This window comes from Euprymna scolopes, chromosome 25 (genome assembly GCF_053919585.1).
Source record: "Euprymna scolopes isolate OS-2025 chromosome 25, ASM5391958v1, whole genome shotgun sequence".
In the NCBI taxonomy this organism is placed as follows: Eukaryota; Metazoa; Mollusca; class Cephalopoda; order Sepiida; family Sepiolidae; genus Euprymna; species Euprymna scolopes.
Window position 1 is genome coordinate 69,263,360 of NC_136506.1, and position 12,964 is coordinate 69,276,323.

The following is a 12,964-nucleotide window of genomic DNA, read 5'->3' on the forward strand; positions in this document are numbered from 1 at the left end:
TGTTCGTATGCCGAAAGATGTTACCGCGACTGTATAGACAGTGCTAAATTCCGTTGACATCGACAGGTAACTATTTCGACATTGCACGAAATGGCCCCAAAACCTTTATTTCGGGGTTTTTGTGTGACTTGGCGTTGTTCGTTACGAACCATATATAAATAAGGATAATCTAGGGACTCACACCTTTCAGGAAAAAAAGAATTTTTCAATTCCTTGCATCTGTTCGAAAGTTTTATTGGTATACACACACACACACACACATAAATAAACATTTAGAATTTTATTAATAGTATAGATTCCAAAGTTATTATAGATATTTTAACATACATATTTTATCTATCTAAAATACGTAATTCGTTTCGGTAACTTTCTTTTTGCATCCAAACATTTTTCTATTCAGAAACATTCATAATTGCCCATGATTAGGTACCCGGCGTTTTCTGGGAGACCAACAATATAACAGATGAATGTGTTGCTATGTAGCCTAATTCTGATATTCTGCATTACTTAGTCTATATTGCCAAGTTACTCCGGGAATAAGTTTTAAACCTTTCATTCCAAAAGTATTGAGCAATATACGGAGAAAAAGGGAGAATATGTATATAATTTCTAGATAAGATGATGAACAACGCTGAGCATGGATGATTTAAGAGTTCATTTGCAGCTGTGATTTCAAAACATACATTAACAGACGCTTCACAGAAGTCTAACAGACTAAACATTTTAACCAATAGAACTTCCCCAACTATTCCTTTGATGGTCATTTTTATTCTCAACTCACACATTACGCAGCCTCTAAGAAGAGATCAAATTGAAACCACCGTTAAAGGACCTGGCTACTTGTGAATTGGATAAGGAAGATTCAAAATACTTAAAGTCGATTATTTGTCGATCATGACTTTGAACAGATTAATATCAAAGGTTAACATTATTGGTCCCTACTTTATGGCGAATGTGCTTCACAAGAATGCTTGTGAGGAATTGTAACCACGACTTTTTAATGAGAAACTCTTTGCAAAATAATTTCTGAGCTTTATTTCTAAATCGAATCTTGTCTGAGTCTCATTTTTCATGTGGTGGTTACTTTGATTTTTTTTCCATCTTCGTGGATTAAATTTGCCGTTTATTTAATGGTACTTTCTAAGCATACACGAATGTCAACAAAAAGCAGCATGATGCATAATATGCTGTCGGAAACAAATTCCAATTTTAACTTTATATGTTTGCGCGTGGGGGGGGGGGCACGTGTGATAATATAGTAAAGAAATGAATTTATATAGTTCAGATCGATTTTTATGGGAATTAGATTTCAGAGCAAAAAAATAATTAAGCTCAATATTCAAAACTTTAAAACGTTATTTGAAAACTTTACTGAATTCGGTACCGATTTCTATATATGTATGAGTTATCCATTTTTTGTTTGTTTCATCTCGGTCTTTCTTACTGAATATTGTGTTCAATTTTAAATCACTAAACAATTGAACCGGTTTTGATATGCAAACGAATTGTTTTTTGAACACTCGAGCTTAAATGATGCAATTTTTTTAGTAATAAAATTCACATTTCGTAATGCCGTTTTTGCCAAGAATCACACCAATGTCTATATAAATACAACAATAGCTGTCTGGGTGTGTACGTCATTCTGTGTGTAAATATTTAACCGATAAACTCTTAAACTACTGGTCACATAACACTGAAATTAACAGGAAACAGTAATCATGCACCAAAGATGGTTTATAACGAGTAAATTATTTGTTTGGATAATTAACGTGTACAGACATACATCGGCAAGTTTAAATACAAAATGTTCGTTTCAACCTGCCGAAATATTTCTATTTCTCTCTGCGCATGCTCAAATTCAATTCATTTTTTCAAGTCACCTCATATTAAATCTTTTATCCCGATAGCTACATAGGTCGGGAACACGGCTGCAGCGCTAAATGTTTTGGTTACGATTCTAGCTGATTTAACCCAAGTCATTTTTTTAAACTTTTGAAATCACCATTATATATTAGGTGCAATATAATATTCAATAGAGAATTGGCTCTATAATAATAAATACGAAATCTGCCAGAATGAAAATATATTTAAGTGTATTTTACGACCCGGCAAGGCCAGGCACCCGCAATAGTTTAATATAAATTGAGTATAAAAATTGTTATAATATTGGAAAAAAAAAGGATATATACAGATATGCATTTTAACATGGAAATAAATGAACAATTGATAGAATAGAAGAGTTACCATATAGCAAGTACTACCTAAAACATGAACTGAGTTTTTTTAAATTCTAAATAGAGAAAACGAAATTTTATAATAAAGCATCTTTATACAAGAGATAGAATATAAAAATTTCGTTCAATTAGTAAATGTTCATTATGTGATTATTTAGCAGCGTGGCATTGTGTACGTGTGTGAATTGGTTTACTTTTTTCTTGTTAGCATGTGTGTTAACCGCCTTCAAATATCGGGAAATAATAATTACTTTAGTAATATTTTACGGTGAGACCCTTTTCAAAGCAAATCTTAAAAAAAAAAAAAAAAAAAAAGCGGGGGGCCTCCACACACGTTTTGAAGTGTTACTACGCATTCCGAAATAGTACCAACACACTTAAATGCCTTGGATAACCCATCTTCATACCCAACCCGTGCCTGCCACTAACCCTAGAACTTGTACGCTCTCCCGCTCCCTGTGATACTAACCCTCCACCGCCACCAGCGGACCCACTGACTCTCACTCGCATCTTCGCTCGCAACCCAACTACTACTTAAATAAATCTACCCATAATTCCCTCCGAGCCTCTTACACAAATTCCTGAAGATGTGTAAATGAGTGCACGCAAAGTTAAAAGTTTTTAAAAGTTTTAAAAACCGTGGACACTTGAAGAAAAAAACATGCTTGGACTATACATCCATACCTTCGACGTATATACACAAAAGATAATATGAAAAATTGAAAAAATAAAAAAGGTATTACAAAGCAGAAATTTCTGTTGTCTTTAACAATGTCTGTTTATATATATATATATATATATATATATATATATATATATATATATATATATATATACATAGAGAGACAGACAGACAGAGAGAAAGAGGGAGAGAGACACAGACACACAGAGAGATAGACAAAGAAAGACAGAAGAGAATAGGAAATAGTAATAAAACAATTACACGCTTGATAAATGTGATAAATTCAAACAGTTCAACAAAGAATAGTTTGTAGAAAAGTTCTTTAAACGTAGGTTTTCCAAATAAAAATGTTCTCTCACGTGAAGAAAATAAAAATCAATTATTTAACAAGCTTCGGTTTTTATTATTAATTTAAAAAACCTTTTTAAATATCATAAACTGTTTATCAGATCTGAATCAATAAGGAGTGTACGCAGCATATTGATGAATTTTTAAAACGTTTTCAAATTAATATTGAAAACTTTTAAAAAGATATAATTAACATTACATATACACTTCTTATTGATTCAGAGTTAACGATTGAGAATCTTTTTAAAAAAAGTTTGTTTTTTTTTTCAAATTAGTAATGGTAAACAAAGCTTGTTAATTATTTTTTTTTCTTCTATGATAGGATTTTATTTTTTGAAAAACCTAGGTTTAAATAAATTTTTATATACACTATTCTTTGCATTGTTTGAATTTATGAAATGTGCAGCAGCAGCGACACTTCGTAGTGTGCTAATTTGAATCTGTTTAGTTTATAAGCTCAGTGCTGATTGGTGAAAGCATTTAACTTTCCTTCTGTCTTACCCAATCAGAAGCTATTGTTCAGACGAACTGAGCACATGGCACAGTTAATATTAGTGTTGGGACGATTAATCAGAATCGGAATCGGAAATCGGAAAAATCGGAAGATTTGGGGGGTATCGGAATCGGTATCGGAATCGGAAAATTTGATGCCTATTTCCCGATTCCGAAACGATTCTTTTAATTGTCTTTTAAACAAATGATTTTGTTTAAAGCAAAATCTTCCATTGCTGTTAATAATGATAAAATAATAAATGTTTATTAATTTTAAAATACTAGTAAAGCTAAAATCGATAGATCATCCTCCACGAAGTGTATTTTGATGTTTAGGAAAATATCTGCATATTTAACATGTGTTTTTACGAAAATCGGGGAAAATAACAATCTTATAGTTAAATAGTTAGAGATTTATAAAGAATCGGAATCGAAATCGGTAATTGTATCGGAATCGAGAATTTAGTACGGAATCGGCAATTGTATTGAAATCGGGGAAAATATTGGAATTGCCCGATCGCTAGTTAATATAAAGGTTAAACGCACGGCAATTTCCTGTGTTACTCCAACACATTTCATGTGGCTGGGACACCCCCCCCCAACTTCTTTCTTGGAATGCAATAGAACCGAATCGGGTTTTTAGTCCTGAATTCGACTTTGATGAGGAGATAATCAAAAATGGCTACTACCGGACCCTGGCTTCAATACGGTACACATGCATGAACATTTCTAATCGAGCAAAACTTGCTACGCTTTTTTTCCATCCATATTCATGAACTAATTCTATCAGTAACCCTCTTCTTTTCACTCCCCTCTTACTAACGACGAATATCAAGAAAGTTGTTTAAAATATTACAATGAGACTTTGTCCACCTATTCCACAGTTTGGTGACCTCCAATGTGATACGAACATACAATCTTAAATTAACGCTAGTCTATTTGTTTCATCGTTATTTTCATGGCAAATGCTCGTCTGAGCTCCAATCTATAGTCTCCCCTTGCCAAACATTCACGAGAAACACTCGTTTAGCTGAAAACACTATCAATAATTTCCCCAACTCTTTATCTGTGCCTAAACCTAAACGTAGATTCCATGAAAAAAGCATCTTTCTTAGAACTGCACACCTGTGGAACTCTCTTCCGTTTGCCTGATTTCCAGCTTATTACAATATGGCCGTCTTCAAGTCCAATGTGAACAAGTTCTTGATGAGTTGTTCCCCTTAAGTAATCCAATTTTACAAAATTTACACTTTTAACAATTATTATAATATTGTCCTTTCGATTACTGTACACTCTTTAACCCTTATCCTCGAGTGGCCTGTGAGCCTTGATTAATTGTGATTCCTTTGTAAAAAAAACAACTTATTTTGCATGTTGGTGAACCTTGAACGCGCAGCCTTTGACATTTTTATTTTTACTTGGGAGTCACCACTTATCAAAGCTCAAAGGCCACTCGAGGATAAGGGTTAATGAATGTAAGGTGACAGTGTAGCAATCGCTAATGGTGTAAATTGGGTAGAATTTGATTATTTATGGGGGACGGCTCAACAAGAACTTGTTTTCATTAGATTGGTTGGTTATCTTCGTTTTTCGAAGATAACCAAACTTTTTTTTTTCGAAAAAAGTACAAAAACTAAACCTAACACATATTAACTCGTACTTCCACCGAGCAGCGCAATCACGCGCCGGCATTCAATAGTGTCTCGCGTTTATAAATAGAAAATAACAACCACGCTTAAACAGTCACGCACACATAAGTGCGCAGTTCGAGTGTGATGTTCTCTGATGATGTTGAATTAGTTACATATTTGATCCAGCTTTTACAAGAAAGCGCAATGAATAGCAGTCGCGCCTCTTCAGGGTGAAGAGTTCGCTGTAAGTGGCATGCTTACGTCTTCGTGCCCAATGATGGTGTGATTGTTTTTAAGGTCGGTGGATCTTATGAGATCGCTTCCGCGTCGAGCTAAGCTGGTTGCACATGTGCGCGTTTCTCATGCCATCAATGGGAAATGCCCGGCTTGATAAGATAATTACGCTGCTGTATTTTATTTCAACAAAGAAACTGTAAGCACTTATCCAACAATACATGTATTCAAATGCGAAACTACTCCTATCAACAACGAAGAAAGAATGACAGATAGTGATGGGACGATTCCAATATTTTTTCCGATTCCGATACAATCCACCCCCCCCCGATTACTATAAAAACACATGTTAAATGTACATATATTTTCTCAAATGTAAAAACTCACTTCTGAGAGGGGGGTCTATAGATTTTAGTTTTATTATTAGTTTAAAATCAATAAATATTTATTATTTTATTCTTACTATCAGCAGCAGAGGATGTTGCTTTAGACATGATAATTTATTTTTTATGATAATTAAAGAAATAGTTTTTGGCATCGGAAAATAGGCACAGTTTGTTTTTTTTCGATTCCGATACCCTAAATAGTTCAGATTTTGAGTCTCAACACTAATAACAGATGCAACGGTTATAAACTGTTGTAGCATGAATAATTATCCTCAAACTGAAATGTTTTTAAATCAAAAACAGGTTTGATTTTCTTTGCTTTGTATTATCCAAATTATTCGAACTGCTGTTCTCATATCAATATATTAATACGATAGCATGTTATGTTATTTTCTGTGTCACGTTTATATCCGGGTCGTTTAATTGTTATGTACTTCCATTTCTTGTAATAAATTATTTTACCAAGAATTTTTCATAAATTTTGGTTTCGATTTTTAGCTGATGGCACTTAAGGCCTCTATTTTTTTTTATAAATAATTTTACCAAGAATTCCACATCAGTTTTGGTTTCGGTTTCGATTATAGCTAATGACACTCCAATAATCTTTTTTTTTAATAATTTTATCAAGAATTCTTCATAAGTATTGGTTACGGTTTCGATTTTAGCTGATGGCACCTTAGTAATTCACTTTTTTTATAAATAATTTCATCAAAACTTTTCATAAGCTTCGGTTTCGGGTTCGATTATAGTGGAAGTTATATATATATATATATATATATATATATATATATATATATATATATATATATATATATAATAACTTTAGTTCCTATATATATATATATATATATATATATATATATATATTATAACTTTAGTTCCTATATATATATATATTATAACTTTAGTTCCTATATATGTTATAACTTTAGTTCCTCATATATATATATATATATATATATATATATATATATATATATATATATATATATATATATATATATATATATATATATATATATATTCATAAGTTTGGGATTCGCTTACGATTCAAGCTGATGAACACAAGTCATATAGATATATTTTTATTTTTGAAATTGCAACTTAATATATAAACATCGATAGAACATTAACTCTATAATAATATATACGAAATCTGCAAGAATTAAAATATCATATTTAAGCGTACTTTACGACCGGGCTACGCCAAGCGTCCCTGATAACTTAGATAATTACTTTTGCAGTTTTAACAAAAGAGCTACAATAATATCAGAGTGTCTCCATTTACACTGACCATCTACAGAATGCCAACATCAATATATTATATATGAATGAGTTCCCTATGAAATTTCCACAGTTTCCACTAGTTGGATATCATTTTCATAACGTTTCGACCTTCTTCAGGTGTATCGTATCGAATTCGCGAAGTCTCATTTCGGACTTAGGAATCTTTTCGGAAATTCGAACAAAAATCTTTATATAATCCACGGGAGCAGCTTACTGTCATTCCGTAAGCTATGATGATGCAGAAGTCTTAAGTAATTCGTCATTGTATTCTTAGTGTCGCTTGTATTAAGCATTTAACCTTCAACTACCAGAAGATTATCACTGAACACTATCACTTAGCACCTTTATCCCTTGCGCAACAGGTCATTGCGGACAATTCTAGCATGACTTTTAGAGGTCTTAAATCTATTCTTTTTTTACAGAAACGTCAGATTCCAGAGTTCGACACAAGGATTCCTGAGTTCAATAAGACGCACCTGAAGAAGGTCGGAGGTTAAACCGGCTGAAATGTTTGAATTGGCGAGAATGATGTAAGTTACTAATCCTCATCTAAAGATTCCGAAAAGTCTGTCAATAATGTATTAACTTTTCGATAAAACAAATGATTACTAATAACATGATTATTAATAAACTGGAATTATAAAATATAGGGTTATCCCTTTATTATATATATATATATATATATATATATATATAATGAACTCATTTTTCCCTCTGATTTTGACCTTAATAGGATTAAAAAATCAAGGCATTTCATGCAAATGTAATATGAACAAACTGCAGCACAATCTGTGTGTGTTATAGGCCTATTACCTCTCCACTTCCTCAAAAATCGTAGATTCCTATATTTTTTCTGCTGAGAGTTCACTGCCAAAATCGGTAAAAATCAATGGAAGTAGTAAATTCTTTTCTCTCTAATAAATTCCTCCTTACCCCGCCACCACATACACCGTCGCGGGATCTTTCAGAAGGGACAGTTACAAAGGAACACCGGTTTGGGTTTTCTTTACTTCGTAGTTGCTTAAAAAAACTGGAATGGAATTTTAACGTTCCTTTTCATTCTATGTTTTCTACTGGGTGAAACGCACTATGGACTTAACCGAATCGAAGGGTTATTTATGCCATTTTTTTTTTCTTTCACTGTGTTTGTTTGTTTGTTTTTGTTTTTCCGAACACGTTCATCATTTTCCCCCTGACTTTTATTTTTTGTTTTCCGATTTCTTTTTTAAAGAAGTTTTACGTTTGTTCGCTGCTTTTCTTTTTTGTTTTGGTTGCGCCGATTTTTTTTAAAGAATTTTAACATCGTTTTTTTTATTTAAACAGGGTTTTTACTTCGCTTATTAATTACTTTACCCCCTCCCCTTACACACATATCTCCAAACAACCGGGCAACGCCGGGTACCCCCGCTAGTTAATAAAATAAAATTATAAAATGTATAGTTTTATTAAACTGTTTCTATATTAAGAAATCCTTGTATTTGTTTGGCTCATGATTGAAATATTTTAAAACGATTATTAATAAATTAGAATTATAATATACTAGATGTGTTCAGCGTTGCTCGGTACTAAACGTAGCGTTAAATTTCTTTTACAAAATTAAACTGAAAATAAAACGGAAAGAAACTGAGACATGTGCATGCGAGAATTATGGTTTTTTTTTCCTAAACGGTTCACTTCTTGTAAGTAAAAGAAAATACTCGAGCTGAGATCCAAACCAAAACCTAGACAGTGAGTAAAGTACGATAACCATTAACCCAGCTTGCCATAGTGTTTATAAAGTATTTTTAAACCTCGTGAAATTTCTAAAAAAAAAAAAACAGATAAAATCCGATCACCCCAAGTACCAATTTTTCAATTTTTACCCCTTAGCAGCCCTTTTTCCGGATGAAAACCGATTAAAAAGTTTCAACATGTCTGAATATCGTATATACCAAATTCCAAACCTGTAAATCAAAAATTCGTTGAGTGTATAGGTTGAGAAGTGTCCTTACACATATACACACATTCTCACTTTTATAGATATACTAGAAGATGTACCCGACGTTGCCCGGTATTGAACATAATGTTAAATTCTTTTAAAAAATGAAGTAAAAAAGAAAACAGAAAGAAATTGAGATATGTGCATGCGAGTATTATGTTTTTTTTTTCTAAACCGTTCATGTCTTTTAAGTAAAACAAATACTGGAGCTGAGATCGAAACCAAAACCTAACGACAATGATTTCAGTACGATAACCGTAAGGCAAGCTTGACATTTTTTTTTTTAAGTTTTAAAAACTACTTATTTATAACATAAAGAAGCTGTTATGTTTTACGGCTGCGCATGTGCATTTGTGAAACTGTTGACAACCAGGAAAAAAACAATGACTCCCAAGTACCATTTTTTTTTTCAATTTTGAGCTCTTAGCAGCCGTTTTCCACATGTCTGAATATTCTATATACCAAATTTCAAGTCTGTAGAATATAAAAATTCGTTGAGTATATAGGTTGAAAAGTGACCTCACGAACACACAAATACATTTTCACTTTTATATATATATATATATATATATATATATATATATATATATATATATATATATATATATATATATATATATAGACTAGCAGGCCGCCCGCCGTTGCCAGGTCTTAAAATACGCATAAATATTATATTGTTACAGATGCAGAATTCTTATTTATAATATACAGAAATACCGTAGATATTAAACGTAACGTTAAATTTCTTTAAAAAAGATGAAGTAAAAAAAAGATACGTAAAGAAACTGAGACGTGTGCATGTAAGTATTGTCTTTTTTTAAACAATTCATTTCTTGTAAGTAAAAAAAAAAAACGAGCTGAAATCGAGGATAAAACCTAATGACAGCGAGTCTAGTACAATAACCATTACAGCAGCTTGACATTACTTCAAAAGTGTTTTCAAAATAACTCATACTGAATATAAGGAAGCGGTCAAATTTCACGACCGCGCATGTGCAGTCGTGAGACAGTTGAAAATCGATAAAAATCCGGTGGCCTCCCACGTACCAATTTTTTTGTTGTTTTGACTCCTTAGCAGCCCTTTTTGCCGGATGAAAACGTATGAAAAGTTTTCCAAATGTCTGAATACCGTATATACCAAATTCCAAGCCTGTAGATCAAAAGCTCGTTGAGTATGTAGGTTGAGAAGTGCACACACACACACACATACACATACACACGGATTTTCACTTTTATAGATATATAGATAGAGTTGTTTATAAAATAAAATTATAAATTATAGGGTCATTGTCCGGGCAAAGTTTCTTAAACGATTTCTAAATTTAAAAATTATTGTATTTGTTTGACTCATAATTGGAATATTTTTGCCATTCAAATTTGAATGAATAAATTTACTGGTATTATTGCATTGTTTATGTTGGAAACGCTGGCGATTCAAGCTACATTAAATTTGGTTATTATTAGACAAAGAAGCGCAGAAGGTCAACATTCTGTTAGAAATTTGCAGGCTATGAAATATCGAATGTCTATTGTATTCGCAAATCAATATCGTCCATGACGTTATCTGATCATAGATATTTTCTTCCATTTTAATAGCCTTTCACGAAAAGCGATGAAATCCTGAACACTTTAAAATCAAAATTTTACATAACAAAAATTCAAATCCATCTATATAATAATATGCTTAGGCAATTTCATGTGCGTACGTTATCACCTTTCACCTCTTTTTAAGGTGGGATCGCTCGATTGCGCAAAATGCAACGCAAAATAATGTATTTTTTTTTTTTTAAGATTTCATCTGATGCAGCTATTATGTTGAACGTTGAACACAAACGATAACACATGTAAAAACACATATTATAGGTCATTTGGTCGAGGACCAAAATGTAGTTTGTTCTGTCTAAAAGTCGGACGATAATATGAGATACGGCATAATAACCTTTGACACACCGGTTCCCGTCAAGTCACCGAAGGTAAGCAACGATGAGCCTAGCCAGTACCAGATGGGTGATCACTTAAGATTTCCAGGTGCTGTATGTGCTCTCCGCTTATCTCGGCATTGTTTCCAGTCGTCCTGGACTTCTCCTTGCCACTGAACTCAAGCAGTGCCGATTCATGAGAGGTGCGGTTTGAGATTGCGCAACCTTTTCCACACAATTACACGCGCAAGCTTCCCCTACAGGGGGTATCCTTTGTCTTTCGAAACGGAACGGAGGCAAAGACAGAAAGAAGTAATATGAGATTTACGTTGGCGCCTGGCCTCTATACAATGGAAATACTTTATAAACTTTTAAAAGGATTTGGGAGATAGACCCCCATGACCAGATATATCGTGAAACTGCATTAACTATAGTACTTAGATGTTTCATTTAGGAACGAAGGCGCTCCTATGATATCGTGGGATCTGCATTTGCACCGGATGTCCATGAAATGCACAGTAGCAATACACAGATGAAGGATGAAGAATTTCCACAGATCCCACTAGTACAGGTAAATAGAATTTATATTTCGGATTTGTTAAATGAGAATTGATCAGTTGCATTAGTTGGATTATTCGAAATTCTTTTATCACATTGGTTGATGTTCTCGCAACGTTTTGCTCGGTCAAGTGCACCACTCCGAACCCGATAAAGACGTTAAATAACAAATTAGTTCTAAATGACAGTCTTGAATGGTTCCATACTTATTGTTTTTAATCTTAACCGAGTGTAAAATATTGATTATTTAACACTTCTACTTGGTGATGGTCGAAAGAAAGAAAGCAATCTACCTATGTGGTTAAAATAAATCGTTTAGTTCAAAATTTCGTATAGATTGCCATAAAGGATACCGATAAAATTAAGAATAACAAGTGAAGCATGTATGGTCCCCCGTGAGTGCACAATGAACGAGACATAAAAAAAATGACTAAGTGTCGTATTTGCCCCTCCCCTCCTATTTAGCCGCAAAAGTCCCCAGGGGACGTCAAATCCTTGTGAAAAATGAACAAACTGTTCAGTTTTAGGCCTTACCATATGTCAATTTGAGTTCTCCGACATTCAAAAAAAGATCATTTGCTCCCCCCCCCCCATTTAGCCCCAAAAGTCCCCAAGGCTTAAATTTTAGTTCAACACCATACAAAACTGCTAAATAGACATACACTAAAAATTTTGGACAACTATGGTAAAATAGTCCAAAAATGGAGTGTTTTTATTAGCCTAAAAAAACCGCTGGGGTACACTTAAGAGTTATCACACGGTATAGACAAACAAAATTATGTAGAAATCAGTTAGTTACAACTTTTCAATTTTTTTTTTTTTTTTTTTTTTTAAATTAGCACAAAGGTGTCATTTTTAGCCATTTTAACCCGAAAGGCACCCGGGGGGGGGCAGCCGGAGTTTTCTCGGAAAATCCGTTCTATTACGTCTTTTTACTCATATCATGTTTAATGTTTGTGCAAAATTTCAACAAATTCCAAGGCGTAGTTATTGAGAAAAGTGCGTACAGACGAACGAACGAAAGTAAATTTACAGGTCTACCCTCCTTTTGTCTGGGGACCAAAAAGAATTACTTAACATTTCTACTCGAAGGAACGAAAACAATCTATCCATGCTATTGGTTCAAAATTCTCGAATTTGATATACATACTCCTGAATAAACAAACAAAAATGTATTTGAAACCACGTTAATATGTAAATATCTATATACTTATA

At 33.0% G+C, this 12,964-nt stretch overlaps 1 long non-coding RNA gene across 1 annotated transcript in view; it reads left to right on the plus strand.

Annotated features, from left to right (window-relative positions):
* The first annotated feature begins 7,720 nt into the window (after positions 1–7,720).
* Positions 7,721–12,964, plus strand: part of LOC145247261 (uncharacterized) — a 71,345-nt gene continuing 66,101 nt past the window's right edge. The window contains exon 1 of the long non-coding RNA XR_013863226.1: positions 7,721–7,824. This is a non-coding gene — a long non-coding RNA (uncharacterized LOC145247261). The remainder of the gene's footprint in view (positions 7,825–12,964) is intronic.